The sequence below is a fragment of the Rhinatrema bivittatum genome, chromosome 2 (genome assembly GCF_901001135.1).
Source record: "Rhinatrema bivittatum chromosome 2, aRhiBiv1.1, whole genome shotgun sequence".
NCBI lineage: Eukaryota > Metazoa > Chordata > Amphibia > Gymnophiona > Rhinatrematidae > Rhinatrema > Rhinatrema bivittatum.
In genome coordinates, this window is record NC_042616.1 from 220,120,423 (window position 1) to 220,143,656 (window position 23,234).

Sequence of the window (23,234 nt, forward strand, 5' to 3'; positions counted from 1 at the left end):
GAAGGGGAGAGTGTGAATATAAACTGCCTCCTAATAATTTCTAATGTATCAAAATATTTGGACTTTCATTTATTTTTCCATAACCAACCAATCAAATCCCATCTAATATGAAAGTTGAATTTGATTTTATAAATCAGACATACTTGGGGCAAGTTTCCTATACAATTATCTATACCAGTAAATTGAAGAAAAGAAAAGGTTAAGACACAATGACCCAAGTGTGATGGAAACTTTTTTTTTTTAATGTTTATATTCACTTTTCAGTGATTCAGTACATTTCTGAAGTACATAAAACAAGACAACTAAATTAAAACAAAATCAATAATAATAAATTAAAGAGAAGACATATAAGCTATTCTCCAAAGTTTCCTTTTTTTAATTGTAAAATCAACAGTAGAGATTTTTTCCAGGCTGACTCACACAAACATACATACACATAATGTGAAATCGTGCCCAGAGCAGCCCCGGGACGCACTGCAAGCTGTTGCTTGTTTCCCGCTCGTCTCCACGCACCCTCTCGCCCCTCGGAGAGTGAGTCAGGGACTTTGCAGTGCACCAGCAGCAGCAGGTGGATCCGAACCAAAACCAGCACCACGACCAGCTAGAAGGCCAGGTCCAGCGACCACCCTGGGACCAGCAGCACCGCGGCAGGAGCGGTAACAGCGGCCGCCCCGGGTACCAGTTTTGATAGCGTCCGAATCCGACTTCTGTGGCGGGGCGGGACTTACCCAGAGCGCGCGCCTCCGCCCACCTTGCGCCGGCCCCGCCCCCCCCCCCTGAGCGGACCGCAATGATTTAGAAGTTCAGGAATCCCACGTGACGTCACCATGGGGTGATGTAATGCTTCTCTAAATAGAACGTATTGTAATCTTCTCTCAGTCCAACGTGGTTCCTTCACGCAGACTGCTGTTCCTGCTCCACACTTGTTTGGTAAGTTCCTAAAAATACTGGTCCAGCTAAGAAATGACTTTTGATTGCATTTAACGCTGCGTTCTTTTGCCGCCGGACCGAGATGAGTACTTTTTATTGTGTAGGCGATTCGTTGCGGGAGAAATGAAGGAGAAAGCTGAAAAGGGGCTACATATGCATTTCTGCAAAGGGGGCGGGGGGAGGAATGCATTAAGCAGTCCGGTACCGGGACGAGATTGTAGCCTGTGGGCTGCGCTCTGAAGGATCTTTAGCGGGGGTGGCCGTGTCTTTCACTGGATGGTGGACTGGATGCGATGTGCCGGGCACTGAGATAGCGATGAGGATCGGAGGGGTTAGGGGGATGCGTTTTTACAAGTGACAAGGGGAAACTCCGGCAGGGCAGGCGACTGGGGGTGTGTGTCCCGGGGCCGAAGACTATTGGCGAACAGGAGTGAAGAAAAGAGGAGAAAGAAAAAAAAAAACCGCAACTTTTTTTTGTTTGTTTTTGCGTTCGCCCAGACAGAACTTTGAAGTTGTAAAACTTTGCTGTGTGGTGCTCCTCTCTTAGCTGCAACTGAGCCGGACATAATCATTGCTCTGTCCGTGGCTGTAAATTGTCTAAATCATCGCTAGCTGCGCTGCCATCTCCAGCGGCCTCGCCAGATTGAGCAGATTTATTTAAAACTAGAGGGTACTAATTCAGGTAATAATCAAAATATTTAGTCTTGGGGGAGCCCAATGGGAAAAAAAAGTCTTTACAAAGCACTGGAACGCTTTTTCCTCCTATTATTATCGGCATCTGATGCCTCTCTCATCTGACAGCTCCGGGAGGGCGAAGTGAAGTTACACGTCCAGTTTACAGATATTTTAGTGGAGAGGAGGCGGCTGTGGCAGGGCTTTAGTCTTCAAACTTCATCTAAGTTTTCCAGAGACTTAGAATAATCCGTGTTGACATTCCAAGTATTTTCTGAAACTTGATTTTATGTATGTATTTATTTATTTATGTTTGCACAGATTATTGTGTTTCTGGTTATTCTTTTAAGTAACAGTATTTGACGCTCATCCTTTCCTCGGCAGCCCCAGCACTTTGGGGTCAGATCTACTAAGCCTTCTTCCTATAGTCACAGAATAGGAGGAAGCGCTCGGTACAAGGGGTCCAAGGAGAGTGATTGCACAGTGTCCTGCTGGGTAGGCTCTGTGGGTGCGTGACTTTGGCGTGGGTCCGTGCGTGGCTCGCGTGTGGGTTATTTTGCCCGAGACGTCTGGGGGAATAAGGCTGTATACTGGGGACATTACGTCATTCTGCAGCCCGGTAAGTGTGCTTGATTAACGGTGGCTGATACTGAAAGGTTCGCAGGGGTTAGAAGCGCTGACACAGCAGTCTGCCTTTTTTTTTTTTTTTTTTACAAGCCCACTGGCAAAACACAGATCTTCGAAGCAGCTATCTGCTAGCCCCCTCCTGATAGAGGGCCTTTTACATTTCTTCATCATCCCTGGGAACTAAAGAAACTTATCAGAGCAGCGGGGGAGGGAGGGGGGAGGGGGGGGGCAGTAGCCAGACTTCCCTAAATGAATGTAGTGAACGGATCGGGGTAAAATGGTGCAAGGCATATTTTCGCAGTGGCAGTGCTCCCTAGAGCAGGGGAGGCTGACTGCTCTTTATGCTGTCCCAAATCATGGCAAAGCCTTGAGTGCAAGATCTGGCTTTGGCTTTCCTCTTGCACCCATTCATGTAAGGGTAGGATGGGGGGGGGGGGGGGGTGTCTCCAGTTCTGCTTTACAACCTAAAGAAGGACTTGATGGAAAGTACTGGTAATGACCAGGAATGGTGAGCTTTAACCCTTTGCGAGAAAGTCAGAAAACTTCCCCCACAGTTTCAGAGAGTTGCATGCGCGTAGCACGCTGGCTGATGAAAGTTAAGACTTGGCAGACCAAAACCCAACCACTTACTAGTTTAACGAATACGGTTTGTAATGGCTTTTTTTTTTTTCCTCTCCTTTCGTTCGTGAACATAACAGACACAGGGCGGCCTTTATGATTTCAATGAAGTCTGAACAAAATTGATAATGCAGCTAGATTAAGAGCCATATTGTGCTTGACTTTCCTGAAAATTATATTGTTTAAATACAAAATGCTTGCACTAGCTGGCGAGGCCAGGTCTTCTATCCCCCTTTTTTTTTTTCTGCTGCTGTAGGTTTAAATGTGGATCGGTTCTTTTCAGGCTCACAGCCAGGGCAAATATACTTGCAGGCAAAGCAGAAAAATAAAAGTTTATTTCTTTTTTTTTTTTTAAAGGGTTTTATTTATTTTATTTATTATTATTTTTTTTTTAATCATGGTTAATTGGTGAGCACCATCAGAATGTACCCTCTAGATACAAATTGTATGAATTGCTGCGATGGGCAGATGCAGTACTTTGTTACAAAACACTAATCAACTTTAAACAATGAGTTAAGTTTTAGAAAAAGTAATATTGTATTCGGCGAATCAGTTATGGAATGTTTTTTTTTTTTTTATCTGACACCTTATTCACGACTCCTTAAGTTTCTGCAGAGTTGCAAAGGTCGTAGAGCACCAGGGAAAAGTGTGATTAATGGAAAATGATTAGAGATAAGTAATTAGTGGTTTTATTCATAGTTACCTCTGACCAGAAGCACACATCAGAGGATTAACAGGCTCTTTAGATAAATGCTCGTTAGTGGAACTGGAAAAGCAAAGATAATAGGCACGCAGACAGGGACACCTTTCCAAGGAAATCCTTCTGCCTCTCTAGAAGAATAAGAAGAATTAAGGCTCCCTCCTTAATTTAAAAGTTGCTTTTATCTTGAAAATCAAAATTAGATGTAGACAGTCTCCTTGCCCATTATAGCCTAAACTTTCCCATATCAACTGGGAGTGGATTATCTCAGTCGCCATATTTTATTTTTTGTGCGTTTAAATACATATTTAAAACTAAGGGAACTGACTATTCACAGTTTTTAAAGCCCAGAATCTAAAGGTATCCAATCCACCTCTAGCAGGCAGTTAACTAGCTGGCAGAATGGTGTTGTAAAGTACACTGCATGGGATTCTCAGCCAAACAAGTAACTACTTGCTAAATGTCCTTCAGCACATGTAACAAATTGACCCTGTTGGAGGCTAGATATAGATAGTCCTGCATGATTTTTTTTTTTCCAGCTTTTCCATGTTAGGTGAGGTGCAGTCTAGTTAGTTATTTTCAGTTGGTGGCTATAAAGCGAGAGAACCTGCTTTGTGCTGGAAGAAAGCAATAATAATAATCATCATAATTAACCAGTGATTCTAATGGTGGGAAACAGAAAATGATTGCAATTTATAAAGGAGTTTTTTTTTCTCTCTCTCTCCGCCTGCTACCAGCGAAACTGCAGAAAAGTTACTTTACTAGCTGAAACAAGCAGTTCAGTCCTGGTTTTATTTTATGGACAATGGGAAGATGTGTTTTTTTCTCTTGTTAACTAGCTAAGGATTTATTACTATTGTTATTATTATTATTATTATTACTGTTGGTCAATAAAGGCAGACCTTTAGTTCTTATCCTGTGCCATTCCCTTCTAAATCTGCAGCATCTCTCAGCAGTCTTCATTTTTGGGACTCGTGGTCCTTTTTGGAAGCTCGGGTGACATGTTTGCACTTGACTACACTAGAAAGAAAACCAAGTACATTAGGGCAAAATAATGAAGATTATTTTTTAAACAGTTCTTTCTAGTTACATTGCTTAACAGGAGTAGTTCGAGTTTCATGAGAATTTTGCATGGACAGATAATATGCTCAGAAGACTGTATTTGTTTAAAAATTCTGTTTTTCTTGTCTCTCAGACTGCTTTGCCCTGTTTGTTACAGAATATAATGGAAAAGACGGTTATCAGATTATTATTTTACTTTCTCTTGGTGCACAGACTCTGGATTGCTTGACCAAGAGCAGTAGAGTGAGTCTGCCCTTGAATGCTGAACTCCATTAGCCATTACTTATGACAATGTCCCTCTCCTCCCAATACACCTTTTTGCACAAAGTAACAAGTTCTTGCATCCTTTCTCTCACTTTGTTACCCATCCTTCTCCACAAGCTGACAGCCTTGACTCCCCCCTCCCCATTATTTTAGCAGTCCTGCTGCTGGCTCCTAGTCATCCCTTTCTGGATTTGAAACTTTTTATTTCAGATCAAATTAACATTTACTTTTCGCTCTTGTTTCCAGCACAAATTTGAATTGATCTCAAACAGATTATATGTTCAGTGTGTGTTTTGTTTTTTTTTTCATTTTAGTGTATTAGAATGAACTCTTTACAGGGCCATCACCCATACATACGCCTTCTTCAGACACAGACACAAAGTGTAGTAGAGGCCTGGAGCCTTATTTTACAGTTTTATTCATTGCTTTTGTGTTTACTGTTTGAACATATTATCTTTCATTTTGACCAGGCCTGCTTTTCTTGTGCTTTGGAAGGCTTGGGCAAGAATGCCAAGCGGAGTTTAGAGTTTATTGCACTAAAAGAACATTACTTTGGATTCAAGACTTGCTGATTCAGTCCCAGCCAGTAAGTGATATTACCTGGGCTGATCAGATGTCTAGCCTGATGACCAGTCTAGGGTATCCCAATGAATAATTGCTGGGGTTTGTTTTTCAGTAACACTGTGCTTTATGTTGTGTGCCCTGTAGCATATCTTTAACTATTGTATCAGTTGTCAGTCACTCGCAGACACTCCAGAAAATTCACATTCAGTGCAGTAAGGCTGTCTGGGTAATAACAATATAAAGATCTGGACAGCTAATGTTAATAAGACAGTAGCTCACCCTGATGCCCTCCACTAGATTAACAGAAATCCCTCTGTGGTTTTCTGGCCACCCACTAATGAAAACTCTTGGCCAAATAAGGTTCTGTGGTTACATTTGGTCATCTGACCACTGGACGTCCACCTTTGGAACCTTTACATTCAGGTTTTTCCATTTCAGGACAATACTTATATTTATGTTGCTTTTAAATTTAATAATACTATTTAATAATAATTACATTTATGTTGCTTTTATATTTAATAATACTATTAAGGTTAAGCAGACTAAATTAGAACTGAAGCCTACCCCTCAAGTCTGCAAGTTCTTCCTCCTCTCTTAGGCTTTCATATCTTTTAATTTTTATATGTTTATATTCTGAGAGAAATGGGCTAATGACATCAGTTAGTTTATTAACTTACCCAGTTTACATGCTGGTGGTATTATGGAAATATTTGGAAATGTTTGGCAGAAAAACAAAAACCTGCCCGTGGTTAGTTTTTTTTTTCCCCCTGAATTCAGATTAAAGAAGTTATATATTTAATCTCAATGCAAAGGATGCAGAAAAACTGTTTCAAGTAGACTACTAAGAAAAAAATAGAAATGAAGAAGACAACTGGGGTAAGACAGGGCAGTACTCAAGACATTTTTTATATTTCATAGTGCATTCAACACTTGACGTATTTTGTGGCATAGGCTGAATCTGCAACACTGGTACTTTTCAAATGACATCACGTCTAATGCTTTCACTAAAGACTTATTTTATTGCCCTGTAATTATAAAAAGAAAACGAAGAAGAAAGTGTTCAGCATTTTTTTGGAGGGGGGGGTGGTAGGGGGGTTCAGTTTTCGGAGCTGTGGCTGTTGATTGAGCTTTGCGGAGTCCTGAAACCTGGGAGGTGTCTGTCTGTCTGTTCCAGCGGCTGGAAAGGACCAAACCAAACTCTTCTCCTTCCCAGAAGGACGGAGGCTTTGCCGAGGGTGGCTGGTCTTACAGAGTCAAACATTTCAAACTGAATACCGTTCTCTCATCTTATGGAAATGTTTCACTTTTGTTCTCCTCCTCCTGAGATTTTTCTTTCGTTTTCATTTTTTTATTTTTGACAAGAAATCAGTTATGATATCAAACCCAAATATTAACCAAACACTTATAGGTGACTTGCTTGCTTCTTGATTTACTTAGCTAGCGCTTTTTTTAAGTTTTTGTAGGGGCTCCTCAAGTGTTGCGCCACCCATTTGCTTTCAGAGGACTCTGGCTGCTTACCAGTGCCTCGTCATGGGGGTTCCACCAGCTGCGAGACACACTTTGTTACCATAAAACATTTCAACAAGGAGCCGCCTCCAGCACATCACTCGTCATGTGAAAATTGCAGCCAAGCTGGGCCAGGGATGTAGCTTTTCACAGGAAAGGCCGTAATATAGACACAAAGTACACTTATAGTTTGAAGAGCAGGCCTTGCAGAGTTTTTTGCTAGGAAGGAATCTTGCTTTGTGGACGAGAAAAGGAATTGCAAAATGTAAACGGTTAGCTTTGAATAACTAAATTACCCTAACGTTACTTTTGGCTCTCACCCTTGCATCTGATCTGCTCTATCACTCGTACAATTTGCTTTGAACATTGTTGTCTTTATTTCCTCCTTTCTTGTCTTCTTTTGTTTATATTCCTCTTTTAACGTCACTTCCCATCCATTTTGATGCTGCCTGTTCTTCTCACTTACGTTTATTTTGCACTTGGAGTACATTCAGCGATCCTGGCACTGGTTGAAATACATTTATTTACTACTGACAGAGTAGTTAAAGCCTTGTGCTGCTGGAGGCAGCCTGGATGCGGGGGGGATTTGGAAAGGTGAGCAATGAAATGCAAATGTGTGACACAGACTGATAAATGGAAAGCTTGCATGGACTTGCGATATCCTAAGGCCCATGTGAAATGGATTACTCCACTTTATAGGAATATGCAAGTCAGCTTTGACAGGGCTGAGAACCCTTGGACCGTACCTAACTTGATCCAGATCTCCACTGAGGAGTATTTGATGAAGTTATGATATTTTTAACACTGAAGGTCCAATTTGATGTTCCGTTCCAGAAACATGAAAATGTGGACAAAATATTAATTTTATAAATTCTGAGGAAGTTTTTTTTAGAAAAGAGATCAACATTTAATCCTCTACTTTTCCAGCCATGGGAACTGGGACCACTAGACCAGGGGTGGGTAAAACTATTTTGTGCCAGGGCCACATTACATGTTAGCGATCATAATGAGGACCAGGCAGGAGGGCTCTTGGAGCTTCTTGACATTATCAAACCCCCAACACCTGCTGCAGGCATTTCAGTATCCAGCAGGCTTAAGCACAATCATTTTAGCACCAAGTAGCCCCTTCAGTCGTGGATCTCCAGCCTCTACCAGCATCAGAAAGAGGTACAAAGTGTTTTCCCGGCTAGCAGACTACCTCACCAAGGTCTTAAATGCAGAACATAGACAGAGCCTCTCAAAATAAGAATAAAAAGGCCATAAAGTATAAATAGTAAGGTGCAGGCAAAAAAATGAACTGGAAACCACTAAAAGCCAGACTCATATACAGTACAAATATATAAAAAACAGAAATATCACCATTTCTCATAAAACAAAATCAAGAAAGATAAAATCAATCATTATAGTAAGTAAACCATATTAATACAAATATTTTAAAACAGATGATTAATTGAACATACAGTATAATAATGAAGATGACTAAGGATTAAAAAAACCACAATAAACTTTCCAAAAATCAGTTAAATATTTCAAAACAGACATATCAAACACCCAATAATTAAACTAATAAGGATAAAATCCCCCCCCCCCCCAATACCTATGAACTTTTGATTTCCAGTCACTATGAGATTTTAGCAGATTAGTTGAGGGGAAATTGAGGGAACACACAAAATTTCTCCTCTCTCTCTCACACACACACACACACAGCCTTCTATCCTCTCTTCTAAGGCTCCTTGTCCACTTCCTCCCTCCTCGTCCCCCTTTCCTCTCATTCACCTTTTAGTCACTCACCCCCTCCCCTCCACTCACCTCCTGAGTCATTCACCTCCGCCTTCCCTCTGTTACTCATCCCCTCACTCACACTCACCCTCTTCTCTTTGTGTCAGTGACCCTCCTTCCCACTCATTCCCTTCCCTCTCACTCACCCTTCCTTCTCCCTCACTCCCTCAACCCCTCCTTGTTACTCCCCTTTATGTCATTCACCCCTCCTTCTCGCTCACTCCCTTCTTTGTGTCACTCACCCCTCCTTCCCACTCACTCCCTCTCACTTGCCTCCTCCCTTTCAGTCACTCTTTCTCCTTCCCACACACCCTCTTCCCTTTTATTCACTCTCCCTCTCCCACTCAATCTCCTCCCTTCCCTCTGTCACACACCCTCTCCCTCCCCTCCCCTCTTAGTAACTAATCTGCTCATTCCATTTCCTTGCCTTACTCATACCCCTCCTCTTCCCAACCCACCATGTGATGACTCACTCATCCTGCAAGCTTCATATCACCTTCTTCTTCCTGCCAGCTCGGTCAATTTTGGGCCCACTGTTATGCAGGATCTTGCTTGCTGGACCCCCACCAGCACGTCACTCGTTGTGCCGCATTCCCAACCTTCTTCTTGCTGGTGGGGGTGGTACCCCCCATCAGTGTGTAACTCGTGTCTCGGTCCTGGCCTTCTTCTCACTAGCACACCATTGAATAGTGCCGCCGAAGCAGCCTATTACCTTCCTGCCTACATGAGATTAGTCGCACAGGCCGCACATAATCTACATTTTAGGAGAGCTAGGTGGGCTGGAAGAAAGATGGTGATGGGCTAGATTTGGCTTGCAGGCTGTAGTTTGCCCACCTCTGCAACAACACGGAGCTGTGATGAGCCCAGGACAGTATTTTTGGTGGTTGTTTTTGTTTATTTTTTTTTAAACAGGAAATGCTGAATTCACTTGAATGCCAAATGGGTAATTGCCAGGTTCTTGTGGCCTGGTTTTGGCCTCTGTTGGAAACAGGATGCTGGGCTTGATGGACCCTTGGTCTGACCCAGCATGGCAATTTCTTATGTTCTTATGATCATAATTCTACAGTTGTCACTCCTTTTCTGTGTTTTTGGATTGTTTTGTACCACTGCAGTTTTATAAAGAGCAATGCAGAATATCATGATACACAACTTAAAAATGCCAAGAACTGTGATCAAAATGACCTTGGCAAAATGTGAAAAACCAAGAAGCACAGGATAATCTTGGTACAAATATATCATTGCATATGATCTAATTATAAATGCTTTTCTTTTCAACAGTGTTTGCTCTTATTTTTTGCTGCCAAAAGCGAGAATGTTACCATCCAGCAATGCTCCCTCAAATTTTTGAAAGACTGTGCGCGTAAAAGACTTCTTTTTGTGTTGCTTTTTATGAACCAAGTTCAAATTGGTACATTACGAGCCAATAGAATGCAAATAATATTGGGATTATTTGTGCATGTTGTTTTGCTGTGCAGGCAGGATTCATTACCTCTGTGCATGCACACACATACACACTCATCTTAGAGGAAGTCGTGTCATCCAGTTCAGTTTTCCTTCTTTAGGAACAGAAATATCACTTTTTTTTTTTTTCAGTAGGTGAAGGAGTTTCTTATCTGCAAATGAACGGAAGAATTCATTAAGATTTAATCAACTCATGAATTTTAAAGTTGAGAACATAACCCTCCCAGGCCAGTGTTCTTGTAACCCCACATTTAGGGCACGTATTTGATAGGCTTTTGAAAGCTTCCCGTACTACTCTGCTAATGTACATCTACCCCACTGTGGTGGAAATACCCCTGAGGGTGAGAGGGTGAGGCAGTCGCCATGCCAGTGCAGTTTTTTGCCTCTTCGCAGACTGCCCCCACGGCAGCCAATTAGTATCCCTCCAAGGGGTGGTTTTTAGTGACCACTGGGAACTGGACGGAGAATGCAAATTCCTTTTTCTTAGCTCACCAAATGGCCTTCGGGGCATTTTTACTGTGAGCCTGCAGGCCTGGCCTGGTTCTGTGTCCCCCTGATTTACTTCTGCCTTGTAGTTGTTCTTGTTTCAACAATATGAACACGCAGCTTATTGTGAGACACGCAGTTTTCAACTTAAAACCCTACCTACGTACTGCTGTGGTTGCTCAAACAATGTTTTCAAGGAGTGCGCTGAAGTGCAAGTACCTTGACTGCCGGTGGTCATGGAGAAGGGCAACTTTCAACAGCTCGTGTAGGGCTAACGTCCGCCGGTGCAAAATACCTGCAGACTTTGGCTAGAGGTTTTGCAGAGCAGTCCGCCTTGAAAATGTTGCGCAACCCGTCCGCGCTCGGCCCGCACACGGGCCTGCTTACCTCGCTAGCTCCTCTGCAGGTCACAGTTCGGCCTTCCCAGTGGCAGCCACGAGCTCCTCCAGGCCTCGGTGTCCCGCAGCGGCGGTCGCCGGGCTTTCTACTGTGCACCAGGCTTCATGCCGGAGTTCGGCGTCCTCAGTGGCTTTGGCCACACCCCTACGTGAGTGCGGACCGCCTGGCCTCTTGTAGGGCCAGGGGTGGGTCCTAGCTCTGTGGCGCGCCCTGATTAAACGTAGTACATAAGGAAGTTCCTGCCTGCACTTCCTTGCCTTGGCAATCGGGTCGGCACTGTAAGTGTACTAGATTGCCTCCGCATTCACAGCCTTGTTCCAGTCTTGTTCCAGCCTTGTTCCAGTCTTGTTCCAGTGTCCTACTTTTCCAGCGTCCTACTGTTCCAGCCTTGTCCAGCGTCCTCCTGTTCCAGCGTCCTTCTGTTCCAGTGTCTGTCTGTCCTGTTTCCCCAGGTAGTACATTCGGACTGACTCTCTGGTACTGACCTCTACCTGCTCCATTGACCATTCTGCTCGCTGCCTGGATCTTGACCTCTGCCTGCCTTGTGACCTCGTCTGACCTCTGGAACCTGACTCCTGCTTTGATGACTACTCTCGAACTGACTTCTGGTATCTGACCCCTGCTTTGGCTGACACTTCTCGGACTGATCCTCGGAACCTGACCCCGGCTGCCATTGACCACGTCTCTTGATTCAGGCTTTGTCCCTTGCCTTGTCATCGCCTAGACTGTACTGGCCTTCCTTGATACTCCAGGCCTACAAGCCTAGTGACCGACCGCACTTCCTTGCTGCTCATGGGCACGCCTCTCTACTACCTCTCCGGGAGACCCTGTGAGGCCCACCTAAGTCCAAGAGGCCCGGATCCTTATGGGCTCCACCCGGGGGGACCGCGGGCTTCCGGTGATGAAGTTCTTCCTAGCCTCTGTCTCCTCCTGTGCTCCGCCCCCTGAGGGCAGGTGCTTCCTGGTCCCTACCAGGGAGCCGTTCTCCACTGCTCCTGGACAAGGGTCCACCTCCAAGCGCAACAGAAAATTCCTGGATTGTGCCAGTATTTGCCTACATAGGAAGTTACGCCTGCTCCCAAGCATACTTTTGAAACTTGAAAGTTATATAAATGCTTTCCCTGCCCTGAGTCCACCCCCTGGAACACCAGCTGTGAGCGTGGGGAAAAGCTTTGTGCAAAATTGTATTTCACAAGTATTCTTTCCCCTGCACAGGCCCCTGGTCAGTTTCCTAAAAGGCGGTTTACCCTTTTGAAAATGAGTCCTATAAGATTTAGTGTATTTCCAAACCTGAACGCCCGGTCACCTACCAGGTGAGCATTGCTGACATCTGAGAAGATAAGTCAGAGCCTTCATTGATTCCCTACTCCCTCTCACTCTCTTTAGTATTTGTAAAATTGCTGCAAAGCATTATGGGGTGGTTTTGCATGGTCCGTCAGAGTTACTGGGCTCCCAAGCCAGCAGCACAGTGGAAACTGAGTCAGAGCAGCAATAAAAAAAAAAAAGTAGAAGTATTTGATTATTCTACAGCCCTTGATGACTGATTGTAAACCTGGTGTATAGCCAAGTCCAGGACCCCACAGCATAATTAAGCTTGCCAGCAGAGGGAGGATTACCACACTGTCAGAAATGCAAACTCTGGCACTTTGTGAATGACTGACTGTAGTAAGGGCTGCTGATGCGTGAAAGCAGGGACATTGACTTCTTCATTGACTCTTGCTCAGAAACATATGCATACATTTCTGGGTTATTTAAATAACTAGAGGGAGGCCAAGAGCAACACATAACAACCAGGATTTGTGTGGCTGTTCACCAGGTTCTCAGAGCATGGCCATAAGTGGGTAGCTGCAGTCTGCTATTGTCAATTTTTATTAATTGTTATAGGGCAATATCAGATTCTTCCTCCCCCCCACCTCAGATGATGTGAAGAAGCGTGTCTAGACTAAAACCAGCAATTTAGAGGCAGCGGCTTTACCGTTGAGCCACAAGAAATACCTGCTGCTGATTCAGCAGAAGCTGCTTTCAGCTGTAGTTGCTATTCTTCCCCACTAGAGGGGGATCACTCCATTGTTGTCCATCTTTAGCAAGGGCCTAACGACAAGCACTCAAGATGTTCAGCACTTTCATATTTTCATTTTACTTACTGCACACGGAGAGTAGTTTTAAGGATTCATATTTGCAGTTGAGCATTCATGTCTACCACGTACAGGCAATTAGCAGCACTACGACCTGGCCATGCATAATCCACAATGGCAGTCAGAAGGGCTGCTCTCCGTAGTTTAGTTTTAGTAATAAATTACTTTTTCTTTTTAAAGAGCAAAACATATCTAGCTGTAGAATCCAAGGACAGACCCCTATCCCATCTTCCTATGCCCAGTAACATTTATAAAATGATGCAAACATTTGCAAACAAGGATGACAAACAGTCTTCTATTTCTGTTATTTCTTTTTTCTTTTCTTTTTGGATCAGTTACTCTTGCCTGTGGGGAATTATGATTGTCTTAACTGTGAGATCTGACTAGTAATTCAGCATTATCAGGCGCTTGTATTATAGAGGAATAACAAATGACAATTACCTGATGTTATGAAACTGGGTAGAGCTGACCGTTATCCAACCAGAGGTTTCTAGAGCCGAGTCCTACCCCCTGCACCCCTTCCATTTCCCTATTGCGTTCTTTCTCTGTGGTTTGCAGCGCATAGTTTGGTGGTCCTTAGCTTTAGCTTTTTGAAGTGAACAGGGCCAGGGAACCAAACCTCTGTCTTAGTCACACTTCCCTAATCATAATCTCCTCTTTTTGCCTGTCAGCACCCTATTTTTTTTTTTTTGTGTGTTTCTGTGGACACCTCTGTCTAATATCTTCAGGGGTTAGCATATGGAGCAAAATCTGACAAGATCTATTACTTGTTGCCCGGTGCTTTAAAGAGGGTGAGAAAAGGTCAGACTCAATAAAGCTTTATTAGGGGCTTCTGCAGAAGCTTAGTGCTTTTTGACCATTTAGTTTTGTTTGTGCTGGGCAGTGCCTGGTAGAAAGGATTGAGTTGTCTGCCAAAATACTGATGATTATCTCTTAAGGGGGCCAATACTAGGGGTGCAGCTAGATTTAATAATCTTGTTAAAGCAACTTATGCTACTGGGGGAATTCTGTGTTGCTTGGAGTTCCCCCTCCTGCACAGAATTCTGAATTTTCCCGGCAGAATTAAGCACGGGAGCCAGGAAGCAGCAGCAACAGCAGCAGTGAAGGTCTGTGTGGGCTGGAAGAGAAGGAGGAGTAGTGTTGGCATCAGCGGGAACGGAGAAAGGAGCAGCGGTGAGCTGGCCTACATGGAGCAGAAGAGATGTCGGAAAGCTAGCGTTGGCCCGCATAGGCTGGAAGAGATGAGCCTGCAGCATCAGCCTTGGCCTGCAAGATCCAAACGAAGGAGGGAGCCATGCGGAGTCCAGTGGAAGAGTGAGCGAGGTAGACGGCGATATTGGGGGAAGGAAGGAACGAGCCGGGGTCTTGCTAAAGCCAAGGGGCAGATAGAAAGCTAGGGGGGGGTCTTGCTGGAAAGAGAGGAGAGAACTGGGAGGAGAACAGAGAGAGAGAGCGAGCAGGGGAAGGGTTCAAACTTTGTGAGGGCAAGGGGTGAGAGAAAGGATAGGGGTGAGCCTGGTGGAGCAGAGAGAGAAAGACGGGGGGGGGGGGGGGGGGGGTAGGGAAGGGAGAGGGATCAACCCTGGGAGGAGGGGTTGGTAGTGAGTGAACTGGGAGCTTGGCCTGAGGGGGAGGAGAGATCAAGAATGGGCAAGGAGTTCAAGTCATCAGGGGAAGAGTAATCCGGAAGGGCCAATTATGATGGAAGACTTCTGCAGTAAAAATCTGCAACTTTGAGTAATAATCTTTTTCTATATCGCATCATAAATTATTACTTAAGGTCAGTGATTAGATTGTGTTATCTGAAAAATAAATTCTGCAGAATTTTAGCATTTTTTTGTGCACATTTTTAAATTTTAATTTTGCACGGAATTCTCCTAGGAGCACTGAATCACCCTTTGTGTCTTGTGCCAGCCTGTAATGTGCCACCATTTTTTTTCCCTAAATAAATGGGCTCTTGCCAGATCTATTTCGTTTGCGATCATAAAATAATTTAAAAGGGGGCTCCTGGGAGTCCCCGCCTACTTATCTGCACAGGACTGAGTAGACTGCGCACGTCCTTGCTCGGTCTCGAGCTGTAGTTTTGCTTTTGCCTGTTTCCAGGTCCTGGACGCGTTGGTCATCTTCCACCTGTGCCAGGCTTATGCCACCCAGTGTATAGATTTACTCCGCATCGCACACAAGAAGAGCTCCGGGACAAGCAAGTCGTGGTGGGTGAGGGGAAGGGGGTGAGCAGGGCAGGGTAGGAGACAGAAGGGGGAAGTCAATAGTAGAGATGTGAATCGGAACCAGAATCGGTTTGGATTCCGGTTCCGATTCACATCGTGGTTTTTTTTTCGTCCGGCCCGATCGCGGTTTTGTTTATCGGCTGCGCCCGAGCAGATAAACAAAAAACCCACCCCGACCCTTTAAAACTAATCCCTTAGCTTCCCCCACCCTCCCGACCCCCCAAAAAACATTTTACAGGTACCTGGTGGTCCAGTGGGGGTCCCGGGAGCGATCTCCCGCTCTCGGGCTGTCGGCTGCCACTAATAAAAATGGCGCCGATGGCACTGGATGGCCGGTACCATCTTTAAAAATGGCACAGGCCATCCATTGCTCCTTCCATGTGACAGGTGCCGGCCAATGGCACGGATACCCTGTCACATGGTAAGGGCAAAGGGCCATCGGCGCCATTTTGATTAGTGGCAGCCGACGGCCCGGGAGCGGGAGATCGCTCCCAGGACCCCCACTGGACCACCAGGTACCTGTAAAATGTTTTGGGGGGAGGGTGGGGGAAGCTAAGGGATTAGTTTTAAAGGGTTGGGGTGGGTTTAGGGGTTATGTTTGTGTGCCATTTTTCCCGCCCTCCCCCAAAATGATAAGAGAACCCCCACGAACAATATTGTGGGGTTTTCCTATCGTTTTGGGGGAGCCCCCGATTTCTGACGATTTTGAAAATATCGACGATATTTTCAATCGTCCGAAGCCCGATTCATATCCCTATCAAATAGCATTATTAAAAAAAATAATAATAATAAGCAAGGGGGGAGAAGATTAGCTTTCTGTTTTGATGTCTGTTAATTTAAAATCGCATACCCCTAGCTTCCAAAAATGGAGAAATATGGAACAGAGATGAGCTGGACCAATATAAATAATGTACAGGAGAATAGGAAAAAAAAAAACAACAGAGGGAGAAATGGAGCCAAGAAACAGACTAGCTTATACCTCTGAGGAATTGCTTGGTAGTTGAACAAGACTGCTTTAAGGTGTAACGGTTTTTATTATTTTCAGTCAACAAAAACAAAAACAAACAACAAGCCAGAGGTGAGTTGGTTCTGCACCCACCCCAGGCAGACTTTACAAGCAAGAACTAGCAGTAACAAACCCCCCACCCCCCAAATTCCCCGGGAACAACATCCACAAAGGGTCCAATCATCTGCAGGGCAATGCAGTCCACAATGCTCACAAGGCATCAAGGAGGGCCCGGGCCGATCAGTCAAGCATTGAGAAGCAAACTTCGAGTGCGATGCGGAAGGGTCTGGATGTACAGCTGCCACACCGAAAGAAAACGTCGTCTAGCAGTGGGGGAGCAACGGGCCATCATATTCTCCATGGTCATCAGGGAGTGAAGGCCGTTCCGCCATGCCCAGTAAGATGGGTCCTCCGTCGACCGCCATTTGGAGAGGATGATTTTCTTACCTACAAGACAAGCCTTCGCCACAAACAAGCGTGAGCCAAGATCTCGAATGCGAATGGGCGATATACAGCCAAATAAGAGCCACAAGGGGGTAATGGGGATAACTACATTTAATAGGTCAGCCAGATAAGCTGCAATACGCCCCCAAAACCGTTTAATCGGGGGGCAGGTCCAGAAAACATGCGACAAGGTGCCCAAAGCATGACCACACCGAGGGCACCCCGCCCCAGAGACCAGTTTAAAATGATAAGCCATCTGGGGAGCTATGTACGCCCGACACAAAAATTTATATTGCATGTCCCTATAATATTGGTTAACCGAGATCCTGGCTACACGGCGAAAACACACCTGAAGAATAGTCTGGGTAAGGGCAAAATCACCATCATTGGTCCAACGGGTTGCCAACAGTACAAACATGGCTCCCTCCCCTACCATGCGCAACTGTGTGTAATATTGGGACAAGGATGGGGTCTTTCGGCCCTCCAAGCGAAACAGCCGTTTCATGGATTGGAAAGTAGCGGGGTCCGTACGTGTCTCCGGAATGGACCGTAGGTAGTGCGACAATTGCAAGTAAGGGAAAGTTTGAACCGGCCCCAACCCATAGGTTTCCCTAACCTCTTGGAATGTGAAGATCTGCCCCTCTGTGTGAAACAAATGACCTAAATAAGTGACCCCATTCTCCTGCGAACAAGACTGCTTTAAACTAGGCCTTTCAAATGCTTGTCAGGAATTAGGGATTCTTTATCAGAGTCACAACAATCTCAAACTAAAAGCAAAAGGAATCCAAAACAAGCAAACAAACTAACAGAACCCTTCCCCCTTTCCACTACCACATGCACACATAATTATAGTGAACTGATGTTTCTTGCATAATTATAATTTACAACTCATAAACATAAGAGTATAATTTGCACATAAGCAAAAATATATTTTTATTGGGCCTTGCTCACCTTCCTCCACACCTGAGATTCCAGCCCAGTCAGAACCTGCCCCAGCTCAGCTCACTGCTATTAATGAAGAGGCAGGAGGATTTTTTTTTTTAAGCTGAGGCGCCATGATCCTTCATTCAAGGCCACTGATCCCAGGTTAGGCCCCACCTTCCTCTTTCTAGTTTACTCATTACATCAAGTCTTCAGTAGGGGGGTTACAAACCACACCTTTGTTCTTGCCACCAAAATCCTACCTATGAAGTGTAATGTTTAGCATTAACTTCTGTGATAGCTCGAGCGCTAAGTGCCTTGATAACAGCCAGAGGAAACAGGAGGCAGATTTTGGCTGTTCCTTAAGTGCACTTTACTTACAGTGAAACAAGCTCAAAAACAAATATGACAACATACCTTCACTTCAGGAATCAACATAAATATTACAGCTGATCTTACTTCAGGTATAGCACAGTCCTTTAGACATAACTAGTCCTTACATACAGTAGCTCTCTCTCTCTCTCTCTCTGCTCCCCGGGGTCTCCCTCACCTCTCTGGGCCATGCCAATTTAATCCAAGCTAAAGGGAATGCCCCTGACCAGAACCTCTTGTGGTGTTGGTCCTTAAGGAAGACCGTGCCAGATACCTGTGGCTGGTCCTCTAAGGTGTTTTGAGGGAGTTTCTTATAGATTCTCGCACACCTTCCCCAATGTGCAACCCTCAGGGACTGTGAATGGTGCCCCCTGAGAGCCATGTTCTTATAATATTTGACATAGTAATCTAACAGGATTTGTATTAATGTTCAGTGCTTTGGTTGTGATGAACTGTTGATTTCATTGGGACTGTTGGAGTGTAACTGAGTTACAGAGAGACTGCGCTTGGTCTTTTGCTTTGACCTTAGTACAGAAGCCCATATTAAGAGTCTCCTCTTTGCTGGTGTCCTTCGAGTATTTTATTTATTTTATTTTTATTTATAGAAGGGCTTATATTCTGTACCCTTCATTCACAGAGTGTCAGTGCGGATTACAATCAATATTAAACAGCTATAAAAAATTAATAAAATACCATTATAAAAAAATACATAAATGCATAGAAAAATTACTAACAATTTTGACCATCACTCAAAAACTTCACAGAACAGGATCGATTTAGCTATCAGCTAAAGTCCTTCATAAGAACATAAGAAAATGCCATACTGGGTCAGACCAAGGGTCCATCAAGCCCAGCATCCTGTTTCCAACAGTGGCCAATCCAGGTCATAGGAACCTCAGTTGGTCAGGGAGAGAGTTCCACAACACAATGGTCACATACGAAAAAGCTCTTGCCCTTATTCTCTGTAAATGAGTCACATTATTCAATGGAATCTTTAACAGTGCTTTATTTATTGACTGCAAATTGCGATTTGGTTTATACCATTCCAGTTTTTTTTGTAAAATATGTCTACTAGCAGAGAGCATAAGCTTGTGTACTAGGATAAGGAGCTTAAATTTTGATCTTAACTGCACTGGCAACCAATGCAGTTCTTTCAATCAGGTCGAGACAGTAAGGCCGCGGTAGAAACAGTGCGGCAGTGTCAGGCGCACCCTTCCTCCCCGCACGCACAGTTCTCTTCACTTAGTCCCCGATACTCTCTTCTAATTGCATGCAAATGCATGCCGCGGCTTTAAAGTGTTAGGGAAGGGTTAGGCCCGCGCAACCCATTTTACTGTATAGGCGCTTAATACAGCGCCTATACAGTAACCTGGGTGCGCTGGTACCTGTCATTTCAAATGTCATTTCAAATGACATTTGAAATGACAGGCACCAGGAAGTGTAAAAAAAAAACAAAAAACCAAAAATATGTAAAAACCTGAGTGTTATAAAAAAAATTTTTTTTAAATACCTGTCACTTTCATGCGGTCATCCAGGCAGCGGCGTGGGTCCAGGCAGCCGGCGGGCGGCGGCGGCGGGAGCCGGGTGTTCGATCGAGGCCGCGGGCGGGTAGGCGCGTTCAATTGGGCGGGCGCGGCAGCGGGATCCGGGGGGCGGGTGGGCGCATGTTCAAACGAGGCCGGGTCGCACAGGCGCGCATTAATTCAGGCGGAGGGAGCCGGCGGCGAAAGCCGCCTCCGGCAACCCCCACCGGCAGTGAATGCGCGCCTGTGCGACCCGGCCGGGTCTCACAGGCGCGCATTAATTCAGGCGGAGGGAGCCGGGTGGTCGTGCATTCATCCAGGCAGAGGGAACCGTGGGCCGTTTTCGCCACCGGTTCCCTCTGCCTGGATGAATGGCCGTGCTATTTCAGCGCTGAAGGCAGTCACATGCCGTGGCATGACGTCACGGCATGTGACTGCCTTCAGCGCTGAAATCGTACGGCCATTCCTTCACTGCCGGTGGCCGTGCATTCATCCAGGCAGAGGGAACCGTGGGCTGTTTTCGCCACCGGTTCCCTCTGCCTGGATGAATGGCCGTGCGATTTCAGCGCTGAAGGCAGTCACATGCCGTGACGTCATGGCATGTGACTGCCTTCAGCGCTGAAATCGCACGGCCATTCCTTCACTGCCGGTGGCCGTGCATTCATCCAGGCAGAGGGAACCGTGGGCCGTTTTCGCCACCGGTTCCCTCTGCCTGGATGAATGGCCGTGCGATTTCAGCGCTGAAGGCAGTCACATGCCGTGACGTCACGGCATGTGACTGCCTTCAGCGCTGAAATCGCACGGCCATTCCTTCACTGCCGGTGGCCGTGCATTCATCCAGGCAGAGGGAACCGTGGGCCGTTTTCGCCACCGGTTCCCTCTGCCTGGATGAATGGCCGTGCGATTTCAGCGCTGAAGGCAGTCACATGCCGTGACGTGACGTCACGGCATGTGACTGCCTTCAGCGCTGAAATCGCACGGCCATTCCTTCACTGCCGGTGGCCGTGCATTCATCCAGGCAGAGGGAACCGTGGGCCGTTTTCGCCACCGGTTCCCTCTGCCTGGATGAATGGCCGTGCGAAATCGGGAGGAAAGGAGAAGGGTCTGCCGTAGCAGGCCCGAGCCTTGCTACTTTTTCGTTTTTTGTTTTTTTTTTGCTTCGGGAGGAGGGGACCGGACGGGCTGCAGGAGACCGGACTGGGGCTACACCGGAGACCGGACGGGACCAGGGCGGGTAAGCAATGTTTTTTACACTACACTACACTACACTAACTCCTACTAGGGGGAGGCGGTAAACTAACACGTTAAGGCCGCGGCAAAACAGTGGGTTACTGAGGAGATAGTATCAGCGCCCGTTACAGTATCGGAGGGGAATAGCTAATTCCTTCATTATTCAGCTTTTTCGTTCATTTACATGCTGGGTGCGGAAAGGGTTATGCGTCTGTTTTAGGAAGCGCTAGGGACGCGTGAAACTGGAGACTGTATCGCTGAATCGCCTTACTCGTCTGTATTGTGCGCTCCCAGCACGTTACAGACGGGCAATCTTTAACTGCACGTTACTGTATCGACCTGAATGTGAGCTGAATGTGACCCCCCCCCCCCATTGCAACCCCGTCAAAGTACGGGCAGCGGCATTTTGCACCACCTGCCATATATATGATCATTTCTTAGGCAAGCCCACATAAAAGAACTGCAATAGTCTAACTGACCCCAGACCAAAACTTGCAGGACAGTTCTAAAAATGTTTTCAATGGCTTGACCAATGTCAGCTTGAAAAAGGAATTTAGAAATGGCTATGAATATGTATGTGTGTATGTGTTGCAGAGGTGATAAAGCTTGGCCCATGCTTTGACTGTAACACAGGAGACCCTGCTTGCTTCTTCTAATGATCAGAGCCATCAGAGTATGGGTGCATGAGAAGTTATTGATAGCCATGGTGACTCCTTCTGCATTAAGAGTGGTATGGAGAGCTTCAGTTTCAGAGGAGGCTTTTTCTCTAGCTTCTCTAGGCCTTGTTCAGTAAGGGGTGGATTATCCTGGGAGAAGGTTACCAGCAACATGTAGGAATGTGCACAAATGTTCAGTTTGTTTGTTTTTCATGAAATGTAGTCACTTATGTTAGTCACTTCTCTGACATCAATTTTGCAAACAACAGATCCTGAGCTTTCTATTTTATTTCCTCTTCTTGGCTCTTCAAATGCACTATTTCTAACTGTCAGAAACGTTTTCCAGATGTTCATAATCAGAGAACTTTAATGTGTGATCCTTCACACCAGATTTTCTTGTTCAGCAAAAATGCACACTTAAAAGAGTCTACCCCATTGTTTCTTTTGCATTATTCATTGTTTTCTTAGGAATAAGGTAAATAATAATTTTCTGTGAAAGCACAAGACCTATGCAGATGTTTTGTTGCAGGATCCTGATGTAGCTATATTACTGCGTATCAGTCTATATCACTATCAGTACATGCAATATCTGCACTCTCCTGTGCGCACAATACAATAAGTTAATTTATTTAAATTAGGGCCGGCGGTAAAAAGAGGCGCTAGGGACACTAGCGTGTCCCTAGCGCCTCTTCGGACAGGAGCGGTGGCTGTCAGCGGGTTTGACAGCCGACGCTCAATTTTGCTGACGACGGTTCTCGAGCCCGCTGACAGCCACGGGTTCGGAAACCGGACGCCGGCAAAATTGAGCGTCCGGTTTTCGAGCCGTGGGCCGATTTCAATTTTTTTTTTTTTTTACTTTTTTTAACTTTCGGGACCTCCGACTTAATATCACCATGATATTAAGTCAGAGGGTGCACAGAAAAGCAATTTTTATTGCTTTTCTGTGCACTTTCCCGGTGCCGGCAGAAAGTAGCGCCTACCTTTGGGTAGGCGCTAATTTCTGAAAGCAAAATGTGCGGTTTGGCTGCACATTTTGCTTTCTGAATCACGTGGGAATACCTAATAGGGCCATCAACATTCATTTGCATGTTGCGGGCGCTATTAGGTTCGGGGGGGGGGGGGGGGGGGGTTGGACACGCGTTTTGGATGTGCTATTGAATAAGGGGTAAAGCTAGCGCGTCCAAAACGCGCGTCCAATCGCGGGTTAACTGTGCACTCCACTGGAGTGCACTGTACTGTATCGGCCTGAATGTGAGTGCTTCTAGAGCACCCGGCTTTGGTAAATCACCGTCCTTAAAAGGAAATGCATCTGAGGGTTTCCATACATGATGTCATTAAGAGGTTTTTTTGTATTTTGCAGAGATGAATATATTCTTTTTCTATTTTTATGTTGACTAAACAAGGTCAAATACTTTGTATATGTTATTTGTATAGACAATTCAGTCCTTAGATTCCTTTGTCATTGCAGTTCTCTTAATATCTTGCAAGTGTTCTGTTTTCCAGGTGACATGTCCCACTATTACAGGTTGTTTCCACAAATAAAGTCTTGTTACCAACAATAAAAAAATGACATTGGATTTTCAAAACCTACATCTCCTTGTTTTAAAATATTTCCTGCTTACAAAACCATTTGCATTAAGATTTGTAGTTC

The 23,234-nt window shown here is 45.2% G+C and overlaps 1 protein-coding gene across 3 annotated transcripts in view; it reads left to right on the forward strand.

Moving 5' to 3' along the window:
* Positions 1–879: 879 nt before the first annotated feature.
* The window catches only part of CREB5 (cAMP responsive element binding protein 5), an 881,413-nt gene continuing 859,058 nt past the window's right edge, over positions 880–23,234 (forward strand). For all 3 annotated transcript variants that reach the window (XM_029589189.1, XM_029589190.1, XM_029589192.1), the window contains exon 1: positions 880–930. The gene's annotated coding sequence lies outside the window, so the exon portion shown is untranslated. The remainder of the gene's footprint in view (positions 931–23,234) is intronic.